Source organism: Equus caballus, chromosome 19, assembly GCF_041296265.1.
Source record: "Equus caballus isolate H_3958 breed thoroughbred chromosome 19, TB-T2T, whole genome shotgun sequence".
NCBI lineage: Eukaryota > Metazoa > Chordata > Mammalia > Perissodactyla > Equidae > Equus > Equus caballus.
The window spans coordinates 10,275,930-10,288,488 of NC_091702.1; the positions used below are offsets into that span (position 1 = coordinate 10,275,930).

A 12,559-nucleotide genomic window follows, 5' to 3' on the forward strand; every position below is an offset into this window, starting at 1 on the left:
TGTTGGCTGCACTCTCGGGCAGCAGCTCCGAGATGAGTAATCCCAAAGGGCAACGCATGTCTTTCTCAATAGTGCCAGCAACAGTCCCAGGTCTAGTTGTCAGGGGCCCAGGCTTACTCACGGATCCATCTCTGAACCAGTCCCTGAGAAGCCAAGCCTGGGGCACATGACTATTTCTAACCTCATGAACTGAGAGTGGGGAGGAAACAGTGGGGTCTCCGAGGAAAATCAGGATGCTGTTAGCAGAAAGTGGGGTAGTGGCTGCTGGGCAGGCAGGCACGACAGAAGGACACACTGCTGCCTTCTGTTGTCACCGTCCCACCTCTCTCAGGGGTGAGTGGAGTGTCTCCATAGTGTGAAATGAACTGGCACCACAGCACTTACCTGCAAATTCATTAGTGTAGATAACTAATTTGAAAATCATAACTCAACACAGAATTTTTCTCCTCCTAGATTTTCCTACCACACTGATTACATTAATTTTAATTATTGAATTTGAGGAATATAATCAACTAAATGTACAGTCTGGTTTAAAGCGTAGTGCAATCCATAAATAGTTCCATTTAGAAAATGTTTGGTCTCTCCTCTTGTGGATGTGTGTTACTTTTTCTCCACGTATTATTTATTATTTCCTCTTTTTAAAGTACATCCACATCTCCTAAATCCAAGAGAACCTGAATTAGTTATTACCTGTAAAAAAAAAAAAGCTTTTTGTAATAAATAAAAAGTTTAATTATCCCAGGAGAGATAGTAAAGGCAGCCTCGGCTTTTCTCCACAGACTTTTATTTTTAATATCATAAAATACTCCACAAAATGTTTTTAAAAAATAAACTCTAAGTAAAAGGAGATATTTAAGTCTAGGGAAAGGAAACATAATCATCAATTTTACTCCAAAATTTATGCTGTGTCTTTTTGAAAAAGTATTATTCCATAAGGGATATCTTAAAATTTATGATATATAAAACAGCTCTCAGAATTGAAAAACCCTTCGGAAAAAAGTCATTAATCACAATCAGGAGAAATAAACTCATCATGCCCTGGCGTTTGAGTCACATGATTAACTCAGTAGGGGCTGCCTTTCTCATGTAGAGTCCAGACATTCATTTATTCGTCAGGCATTTGTCACACCCTTTGTGGCGTCTCTGCACTGTGCTGGGCAGTGGGGATGTGAAGGTAGTGAGACAGGCCTGTGTCTGGCAAGGAGGGAGCAGGTAACACAGAGTTCGCTATGGAGTGCGGGCGGGCTGCGGCTCAGAAGGGAACAGTCTCTTCATCAGCAGGGTGGATGGCTCAGAGCTCACGGAAGTAAAGTCACCTGCAGGCTTTGCATCTCCCACAGTGCCAGCGCAGTATGGGAAGCACTTGTAGGCATTTAAGGGCCCTGGCTAAGATGGAGGAGGTTTGGAAATCCTCTGTGGCAGCCCTGAGGCAGCTGGGCTCTGAGAGCTGAGAAATGAGAGGTCCTGGTCTTCCCAGCACCTCTGTATGTGTGCTCTGGCGGTGCCTGCCAAGGCCAGGCGCATTCCAGTCATCCATTCACAGGTAGCTATTGAGCACCAACTGTGGGCCAGATGCTGCTCAGGCAAATCAGACCAAAATCTCAGGGTGCTTACTTCTAGAGGAGAGGATGGGGACACATACTATGTCAAAATGGTGATAAGTGCGATGGAGAAAAAGAAAGAAAGGACAGGGAGTGTGAGGTGGGGGTATGTGGTATAAAAGAGGGACTTTAAGGAAATCCAGGCTGCAGACTCAGCTCCCCCAAACCATCCCAGTTACCTGAGCACCTGAGAACCATGGCTGGTGGTGCATGAGGAGCCCACAAAAGACAGTGGCCAGCCACCTGACTCCAGAGTTCCTGGGAAGTGGCCAGGTCAGGCCAAGACTGGCTGGTGTGCATCCCCTCCCTCCCCAGAGAGTTTTGTCATCTGGAGAGTGGAGCTGGTCCAGCCAGAGTCTTGGGGACATTTACTTTGGAGGTGAGGAGAAGGTTTGTTAGGTGTTGGCAGGCCCCCTGGCAGCAGCAGGGGGAGGAGGGCATCCAGCTCCCTAACGAGAGCTTGGCCAGATGGAAGGTCAAGGCCCTGCCAAGAGGGCTGGGGCCAGGCTGGGGAGCCCCCACTGGAAACTGGAGAGTCGATGAGGAAGAGGGGCAGACGTCAGGTCACTGGAATGGACTGGGACAGACAGCTATGTTGGGGTGAGTACATGGGGGCACAGACCCCATCCCACTGGACAGCAGCCTACAGCTGGGGACAGAATGAAGAGAACTCAGGGTGAGGGCCTTTAGGCTGGAGCAGAGGGCAGGGGTAGGGCAGCCGGTTCTAGGGCTTTGGGAACCGAGGCAAGGCATTTGTGTTTGTCTCAGATCTACTAACACTGGCTAAGGTGGCCCTTAGCTGTGGCCAAGACTTGCTTGTTCTGTCATCTGTATAAGCACCATGGTGCTTTTAACCATGAGCCAAATATCACTAGATAAATTGTAGGTCTGTTGGGAGGGCAGCTGGGGATGGGAAGGAAGGTGAAATGGCTTGAAATTCCCAATTTTTTATGCCTAAACCGTAACTCCCAATAGAAACAAGCAGAAAGAGCCTGAAGCCCCTGGGGAGGAGAACAGCTTGTAGAGCAAACAGTGAGCAGCACAGCGTGCCCTCCCGAATGGAGCCAGGGTCAGAACAACGTGTCACTGCCACTTTGATCTGGGATTTGGATCAGAAAGAACACAGGATTTGGACTTTGCTCTGGTTTGGCTCTCCTCTCTGCCGCCTGCTGGTCTCATGACGTAGGATAAGTTATTTGACCCTCTGAGCCTGCGTATCTTCATCTGTAGAGCGGGAGGGTGCAAGCTGGAGCCTGCACTAGGATTTGGCCGTGTCTGGGGAGCTGCGGGGACCCCCAGGGGTCGGGGAGCCTGCCTCTCTTGACGAGCTGCGAGGAGCCAAGCACGTGAGCTCACCAAGTGGCCAAGTGTCCGTGTGGGAGAAAGGAGCAGCCTTGGGCACACTGTGGTGACGGTGGCTGAATCTATCCTTGGCACTCCCTCATGTGGAGTCCTTGTCCGATTCCTGGGCAGGGCCGTCACTAAGAGCTAAAAGAAGTGTTTGCTGAATACTCTATAAGATGCTGCGGTACAGGGTCGCTGTGCTGGGACCCCCCCAGTGAGCATACGGGAGAGGAGGACGCTTTGCGTGGGTGAGACGGCAGGGCAGGGAAGGGCATGCCTGGCGCCTGGGGGTAGGACACCCACCGCAGGGGCTCCCCAAAAGTATGGGGGAAGGCGCTTTGCTGGGATTAAGTTCTACGTGACAGATGGTGGTAACAAACTAACATTTGGATTATTAGTCCCGACGTGGCTTCATTTGCCCCACATGAGGTGAGAGAATCTTGGTTAATATCTATCGCATGGGGATCGAAGAAGATGTTCCAAGGCATGAGCCTGGGCATTGGGAGTATGCACCCAATGTCAGACCCCCTCAGAGACCACCCATGGACCCACGGGACCCTTGGAGGACTGCTCAGGACACCCCCCCCACCCCCACCATTCGTTTGGGGGATTGAACAGCATTCCCGTGGCAAACATTTTTAATTAATAAGTAACCTAACACAGATCTCTGAGTACTTACTACGTGCAAGTAAGGTTTACCTGCTAAGAGGGATTTGAATTATTGTTTTTTCTCAGCACTTTACAGTTTACAAACTACTTCAATATACATTTTATTCACATTCATCTTCACAACAACCTAATGGTGTAGGATCCCCATTTACAGATGAGAAGATTGAGTTTCAAAGAGGCTAAGTAAGGGCCGGCCTGGTGGCGCAGCGGTTGGGTGCACACATTCCGCTTCGGCGGCCCGAGGTTCGCCAGTTCGGATCCCGGGTGCGGACACGGCACTGCTTGGCAAGCCATGCTGTGGTAGGCATCCCACGTATAAAGTAGAGGAAGATGGGCACGGATGTGAGCTCAGGGCGAGTCTTCCTAAGCAAAAAGAGGAGGATTGGCAGCAGATGTTAGCTCAGGGCTAATCTTCCTCAAAAAAAAGAGGTTAAGTAATTTAGCCATAATAACCCAACCAGTACGAGGTGTAGCTGGACTCAAACCCATTCTCGTTCTTTGTGGGTTGCTGGGACCAAGCAAATGACAGAACGAGGGGGAACCAGCAAGTACGAAGACCCGCGGCTGTGACGGGGAGATCTGGAGAGGCTGAAGATCGTTGTGGCTGGATGTCTGTCGGGGAGAAGTCGGCTGGGCCCCGAGCTCGATCTAACCCCAGGGTGGAGGCTGGGGACACATGGTAGGAAAGCAGGCGGCGGCGGAGAGGGCCGGCTCAGGGGCCACGCCTGTGCCCAGGAGCCGCCTGGCTCGTCCGGGAGAATTTTCACGGGCCTTTCAAAAGGAGACCGCACCTCATGGCCCCCACGTCTCTGAGGTCACAGCAGAGGTGGCTTCGCTCCTCTTGCTGTGTCTGAGCCATCCAAATCACAGCGTCTGTACCCCAATCATTCCTAATTCTTCTTGGAGAATTATTTATAACATTCTAAAAGTATGCAAAGCCACAGACTGAAAGGTGCCAATATTAGAACATTAGTTAGCCAGAAATGATGCTCATTTCAAATTGCAGGAAAAAATGGAAGAGACAGGCAAAGAAATGAGTATTTATGGGCCAGACTCGGTACTGGCACCTTTCACATTCATGATCTCTTTTAATACTCACTACTGCTAATGTGGAAGATGATATCAATTCCGCTTTGCAGTTGAGGAAACAGACGTTCAGAGAGGTACAGTAACTTGGCCAAAGTCACACAGCTAATATGTGGCAAACCTAGGATTTGAATCCAGGTCCTACTTCCGAGTATTTTCCAGTATACGACAATCTATAGCCTGTGGAATTCAGATGGAATTGAGAGAACCAATAAACAGTTTAACTGACAGTAAATTCTTGACCCTAGTTTTTATTAATTCAAGTTTACAAACCATGCGGTTTCTAAAGGACCAGCTTCAGGAGCGTCCCTAAATCATCGCAGTACTCAGGATTCACGGAGTTCCAGCAGTTCGAACTTGACACTGTGCGGGGTGCGCGGGGCCCGCGCGGAGCCTGAGTCCCGCGCGCTCAGCACTGCGCAGGCGCGGAGGGCGAGCCGGGAGCCGGCCTGCCGCCTCGGGCTTCGCCGAAGGAAGCGCAGGAGCCGGACTGTCCCGCCGCGGGGCTGCCTGGACGGCTCCGCGTCTGGCGAGTCAGCAGGAGACGCGCCCCCCGCCCGGCGGGAACGGGGTGCGGGGCGAGCGGCCTGCCCGACCTGCAGCCGGGCCGTGTTTGGAGCCGCGAGCGTGCCAGCCGGAGCCGGCGGAGCAGGCGAGGCGCGGCCGGCGCCGGGAGGACGTTTCCAGCCCGAGGCCGCTCTGCGCCGCTGCGGGGCCCCCGGCGCGCACGGCGGGTGCTTGGGTGGCGAAAGGCAGGCGCGTGTCCGGAGCGGCGCGGGCGCCAGCCTGGCCCTGCCGGCCCTCCCACGGCTGCCGGCGGTGTGGGAGCAGAGGCCGCAGCTGCGTGAACCAACTCGGCCTCGCTCCCTTCGCCAGCACGTGGCCCCGGACAACGCCCCTGCTGCCTGTGTCTTCAGCGCTCGAGGCGCAGGCCCTCGGCCGTCCAGGGGCAGGGGAGTTCTGCCGGGAGCTGCGGGGCGGGTGTGCAGCCCAGGGGAAAGGCCGGGACCCCACGGTCAGGCTGCGTTCCACAGCCTGGCCTTGCCAGGGTTGGGAGGGTGGGAGGATGGCCTCCTCTGCTGGCGTCTACACTGCAAAACTCCGCGTCCCTGCACTGAACGGGACCGGGAGGCTGGCTTTGAGCAGGAAAGTAGATCCTCCTGTCACCCCCTCGGGTGACCAATCAGGATGAACGTGCTCCCTGCTCAGACTTCCCACGGGGCCGCCTCCCTTTCTCCTCCTCCTCTTTCCCCCGCCCTTACCCGGGCTACTGCAGTGGCGGGGGCGCAGAAGGGGCCTTCCTTGCTGTCTGGCTTTTCCTGGATTCCCTTGATTAAACTAAACCTTCGAATGAATGTAAAAAACAAGCAAGCCGCATGCGTGGGCCCTGCAGTCCCCTCCCCCAGATTCTGACCCAAGGGCTTGGAGCAGGCTCATTTTTATTACCAGCCCAAGCGATTCGGTTGCAGGTGATTCTGGACCACACTTTGAAAAACACTGAGGCAGAAGTAAGCCAGCAAGTGCATGGGATACATCCGATGTGAGAGGTAATTCTCCTGGTTTCTTACAGTTATGGGCTGAATGGTGACCCCCTCTCTCCCAAACTCCTATGTGGCGGTCCTAACCCCCAGCACCTCAGAATGTGGCTGCATTTGGAGATAGGGACTTTAAAGAGATAAGTGAAAATAAGGTCATCAGGATGGGCCCTAATCCAATATGGCTGGTGTCCTTATAAGAAGAGGAGTTGACGACACAGAAGCACAGAGGAAAGGCCATGTGAGGACACAGGGAGAAGGTGCCCATCTGCAACCGAGGAGAGAGGCCTCGGAAAAACTGCAGACACCTTGCTCTCGGACTTGCAGCCTCCAGAACCGTGAGGAAATTAATTTCTGTTGTTTACGCCCCCCAGTCTGTGGTCCTTTATTATGGCAGCCCCACCAAATTAATACAAATAGAACCTGATTCCACTCCGTAATCATCTCAGAAGGCTGAGACAGTCCTGCACTCAAAGACCGGAACCTTCTTCCCTGGCTCACCACCTGAGGGACTGTAGATAAAACTGTTATTATTGTTATTTTATTTAACCAATATGCCTGTAGTGCTCACTGTGTGCCAGGTGGTGATCTCAGCACAGTGCAGATATTAGTCCCTTCAATCGCCATTATAACCCTCTGACATGTGTCCTGAGGTCCGCAAGCCCTCGTTCAGCCTTCGGCCCAGAGTGTCTGCAGTGTGAGCAGCTGGGAATGAGAAAGATAAGACAGCGCATGTAGTGCAGGCTGCATAGCCCCTGCAGCGCCTGCCCTCACGCCCTGTCGTCGAACATACTAACGTCTCTCTAGGGAGATGTGTCTGTTGCACAGAGACTCTAAGTAGCCTTGTATCAACTCATGACAGGTATTTGTGTCAAATGAGTTTATTTCAGGTCAGGTTTTGCTGTCAAATGAATTATAAATACAATTTTTGGTGTTTGGAGATTTCAGGGTTTTGAAATTGTGGACCTGTATTATTCCTGTCTTGCACATGAAGAAACTGAGGCACGGGAGAGCTTACCCACGTTCATTAACTCCTGGGAGGTGGGGCTGGCTACCACCCCAGGCAGCCTGGCCCAGAGTCCATGCTCTTCACATCCTCCTTGCCGTGCCCCGGGCACTGCCCATCTCTCAGGGCCTGACCCTCTGTAGAAGACAGATTACCCCAAGCTGCAACCTTGCCGTGAAGACCAGATACAATGTAGGCAGAGCTCTGTTATGAGTTAAATTCCAGTCTCCCCAATTTCGTATGTTGAAGTCCTAACCCCAGTAACTCAGAATATAACCTTATGTGGAAGTAGGGTCCTTGCTCATATAGTTGGTTAAATTAAGATGATGTCACTAGGATGGGCCCTAATTCAATAAGACTGGTGTCCTTATTTAAAAAAAGAAATTTGGACACAAAGACAGAGAGGTACTCAGAGGAATGCCGTGTGAATGCGAAGGCAGAGGTCAGGGTGATGCTTGCACAAGCCAAGGAGTGCCTCAAATTGCCAGCAAAGCCCCAGAAGCTCCGAGAGAGAGGCATGGAACAGTTTCTCTCACTTAGCCTTCAGAAGGAAGTAACCCTGCCGATACCTTGACCTCAAATTTCTAGCCTCTAGAACTGTGAGACAAATGTCTGCTGTTCACACCCCCAGCCTGTGATCCTTTGTTACAGCTGTCCTAGCAGATTAGCACAATTCCTTACCCAGCGCCGGCTGCTGAGCCGGAGACCGAGAAGTGGCAGCCAGCCACACTTACTCTGTTTAGGACCAAAGCCTCAGATTCTTAATGGGAAAATAAAGTCAGTGAGTTAGATGGTTTCTAAGGCTTCCTCCAAGTTGCAGGTCTAATTTTCTATGTTTATAACATGAGGATAATTCCACTCTCTAGTCCCTTGCACCAGTGGTCTGGCTCTGTAGCATTTCTTTGCTGTTTTAAAGACGGGCTGATGCAAAGGCAGCCTTAAGAAGCAAAACAACACAAAGCGAACAGCTTCTTTTCCTCTGTGGTGGGCGTCGCCCCTGCACATTAAGACCGAAACCCCGTGGGCCCTAATTTGCCTTCCGATGCACCTGCCTGTTGGTGCACTCCCTGAGCTGTGCGGTTTTCTGAGTCCCTTTCACCTGTGTCCTCAGGTCTGCTGAGTTAAACCCACAGTGTGTGTTTGGGCTACAAATTCTGCAGAGGAAAGCGGAAATCGATGTTGGAGGCTGTTTCCTGTGAGTTAAGAGTGTGCTGCTGGAACCCTATTTAGGCCTGGAAAGTTTGGGTTCTTCGTGTGGAAATTTGTCCCCTCACTGCCATTTCACTGAGCAGATAAAAGCTGCTTTACAAGAGTCTGAAATGTGGCTGAATTCTTTTTCTGTTCATAGAGCAAGGCACAGTTGGCCTCAGTGTAGGGAAGAGGTAAGATGCTGAAAAGTTTTCCTCAGGCCTTAATGACAGGTCCCCCACTGTCAAGCTGGGTGGGAACCTTTATGCTTCTGCCTTTAAGCTGCTACACGACAATTCAGAAAATGATTTGCAGTGGGTAGGGCGTGGCCCCACAATCCCCACCTGTGGAAACAGGATCTTAATGGCTGTCAGTGTTCAAAGAACGGGCTCCGGGTTTCCTTCCAGCGTCCTGTGCGGCTGTTAGTGCTGTTCTCCAGGCTGCCCTTGACTCCCGATCAGCCCCTCAGCCTTCGGCCAGCAGGCTGCTCCCAGCTGCTCTCCTGGAAGCACTTCCTCACCAGCCAGGTGGCCTCTCATCTCCCTGCAGCCCCATCCTGTCTGCCCCAGAGCCCGGGTGGCTTCAGCACTTCCCTAACGCCACTCATCTCTGCTCCTCCCTCCTGGTTATCTTCCTGCCAGTTTTGGAAGTGGGCCTTTCCTATTGCAGAGACGGCCCAGTGGAATGCTTTGGGACACAACAAGGGTTGCAGGGTGGGAGAGATCACTGCAGGGTCTCATGGCCTGTGATTCTGTTCAGTGCCAACACGGGAGACTGAATGAAGCAAGAGCAAGCGCTGATAGATGCTGCCGCTCCGGAGTGGAGACCACATCTGGTTCATCTCTTGAGTCCTCAGTGCCCAGCCAGAGCTTGGCACATAGCCGGTGCTCAATAAGATGATCTGTTGAATGAATGCTCTTAGTGTCCTTTCTTCTTCGGAAAGGTGTCCGACGTGTGTTAAGTCCGAGAATCACAACCTCAACAGGGAGGCAAAAGCAGAGATGCCTCTGCTTTGCAGTAGCTCTCATGAGTCACGTCAGAGGTGCAGGTCTGGCTCAGCCGTTGTCCAAGAAACTCCAGGAGCTCCACCTCCCTGTGCCTCAGTGTCCTCCACTGCGATGCGGAGGCCACAGTGTCTGCTCTGCCTGCCTCCCTGGAGGTCATGAGGACACGACAGGAGAACAGACATGAGACTTCTCTGAGAATTTCAAAGCCGTGCTTAAGGTATTACTTTTTATCATTTTTATTACAGATATTTGTTGTGCTGCTCAGTCTCCTGAGTCTCTTTTTTGGCCTCCTCAGTCTCTTTTCTTCTACACGCTCATGCTCAAGGACCACAGCCAGGTTCACCTCCTACGCCAGCTGAGGAAACCCCCATCCTGGTAGGCCAGGTGCTGCCAAGTGCCAGCCTCCATGGAGCTCGATTGTCTGCTTGGTCAGACATTTCTGCACCCCAGGTGGCGAGTGACAAGTTAAGTCACAGAAGACTGGCTGGCATATACTTGCTCCCTGGCACAGTTCTCGCTCCCGGAGCCACCGAGAACAGAAACAGGAGGATCTTCTCCCCAGAGGACTATGCTCCTGGACAGCATCCTTGACCCATCCAGAGAGCACTCGGCCCCTATTCTGTCCAGAACAGGCCCAGGGAGGAGGCACTTACAGGGAGCAGCCAGCCAGAGAGCAGCAGCACCCAGGCAGGGACACGGCCTCCTGCCCTCTAGGCCAGCGCTCCCACTGTTCTTCCCGCCTCTCCAGGGATGGATGGAGGCCACGGTAGGCGGCGCTTTGCATCCTGTTTCCTGTTGCTAAGGTAACTGGGGGAACATAAACCAGAAACAGCCCCTGTGGTCTGGGTGCCTTCACCCCCATGGCCAGACAGTCCCCATCTCAGCCAGAGAGCCAGTCAGGCTGATTGATTCGGGCTGAGCATGCACTTTCGGGTCAGGGACCCCCTGAGAAGAAATGCCTGTGCTGTGTGGCAGGTGATATTCTCTGAGCACTTCCTGGGCAGACAGGATGCTGAAGCCAGGGTTGAGTTGGGGCAGAGGATGAGGGAGTGAAATTACTTGAGTGTGCTAGCTGTCAGTATGTGACATGGCTGAAATTGTCTGAGGCCTGGGTTCTAGCTGCCCGTCCTCTGTTTGCTCGGGGCATCCATAGACTGAGAGGGCAGGGGCATGGCCTCTCACCCTCACCTCCAAAACCTGTGCCTCCACCCTTCCTGCTTTTTCCCGAGAGACAGGCCCTTCTGAGCTTTCAGACAAGGGCCTTTCTTAAGGAACAACGTGATACCAGGCAGCTGGTGTTTTCTTGTTCCCAGATTAGTGCTTTATCCAGGGCCATTCTTACCTTTCCTCCAGCTCTTAATCTCTCCCTCAGCAGACCCACCAGAGCTGGACCCAAAGGAGAAAGGAGGGGGTGCACGTGGAGGGACAAGTGTGGCTGCACTGACAGCTCAGAGGAAGGTCGGCCTGTGGAGGGGGGCAGAAACTCAGCCTAAGCTGAGGCAAGGCGGGGGGCAGTGCCTGCACCCCTGACCTCTAGTGGCCCCTGGAAGAAACAGAGCCTGTCCCCATCTAAGGCTGGACTTCACCCTAGGGACTTTCTGGTTTGGGACTTCACTGTGACTACTTCCCCAGTTTCTTTGGGGTGCAGCTTGGAGGAGCCAGCTTGATCCTGGTCACTGGTCATAGAGCTTTGGCCTCTTGGGGCCTGGGAGAAGCATAGGCTGTTGCAGGGCGTGAGACCCAAACCTTGCGGCCTGAACGCTGCCATCCCTACGGCTGACTGCACACACTCACTCCCTGTCTTGGTCTGGTCGGGCTGCTATAAGAAAATACCACAGGCTGGGTGTCTTAAACAACAGACATTGAATTCTCACAGTTCTAGACACTGGGAAGTCCAAGATCAAGGTGCCAGCAGATTCGGTTCTTGGCGAGGGCCTGCTTCCTGGCTGGCAGACAGCTGTCTTCTGGCTGTGTGCTGGCATGTGGAGAGAGGGAGAACCACCTGTCTTCCTCTTCTTATGAAGACACTCATCCCATCATGCGGGTCCCACCCTCATGGCCTCCTCTAAACTGAATCACCTCCCAAAGGCCCCCCTCCAACCACTATCACACTGGGGGCCGTGGCTTTGACGTTTGGGTTTTGGGGAGACACAGACATCCAGTCCGTAGCACTCGCCCACACCCTCCCAGCCCAGATGGAACAGTCAGCTGCCCCTGCACAAGTCCTGTGCTTGCCTGCCTCCGGGGCCCCTCCCACCTTCTCCCACGCAGCCACAGCTGTGGGAGAGCACACCGTGGGGTGCCAGTTCAAAATCCAGCTCATGTGAGATTGGACAAAGGAGGGCAGAAGCACAGCTGAGATTTGGGAACAACTGGAGTCAGGGGCTCAATTCCACCACAACTCTCCCTTCTCACCTCTTCTCTCCAGGTGCCCACTTCACTCTCTCATGGCGGACTGGTTTCCTCCACCCTGCAGGAAATGCAGCAGCCAAATCCCTCCCTGCATCCACCACACGTGCAGCTCCTGAATTTCACATCTTTGTTAACAACTTGCACCAAAGATACTGCAGGCTTTCAGCCAGGAAGTCCCAGGGTAAGGACTCCGAGTGGCCAGGCTTGGTCAGGCACCCCCACTAGACAGTGAGACAAAGCGGGATGAGGGCTAAGGCCATCTGAGACCCAGGCAGCTCCTGTGGGCCACAAAGAGGGAGAGCAGTGCTGGGCAGGCCGTCCCACAGACGTCCACTGCAAGGCCTCCCTCTGGCTTCAAGGCCCAACTCAATGACGACCTTTTCCCAAAGCCTTTCCCATCCTCCTGGGCTGGAAGGAACACTGCCTCCTCTCTGCTTCCCCGGTATTTTCATCGGCACCTCCCTGTGCACTTAGCACCTGTTTACCATGTACTCACCTTTTGAATAACTTTTATTACACAAATACTAATATATACTCGTTGAAGGAAAAATTAGAAACACACCCACAAAGAAAGTAAAAACCACTCTTAAATCTGCCACCTGGAGGTAGTCACTCAGCAGTGATTATCATTTGCGGGTGTAAGCAATCTTAGGGTCATGTCTGTTTTCTCTGCGTGCATTCAGCTCTTCAAAAGCCACGTCGGAATCTCAC

At 52.9% G+C, this 12,559-nt stretch overlaps 1 long non-coding RNA gene across 1 annotated transcript; it reads left to right on the forward strand.

The window, feature by feature from the left end:
• The first annotated feature begins 2,101 nt into the window (after positions 1-2,101).
• On the forward strand, positions 2,102-4,935 carry LOC138918949 (uncharacterized). Its single transcript, XR_011428724.1, has 2 exons — positions 2,102-2,201; positions 2,577-4,935. It is a non-coding gene; the product is annotated as an uncharacterized lncRNA (long non-coding RNA).
• Positions 4,936-12,559: the final 7,624 nt, after the last annotated feature.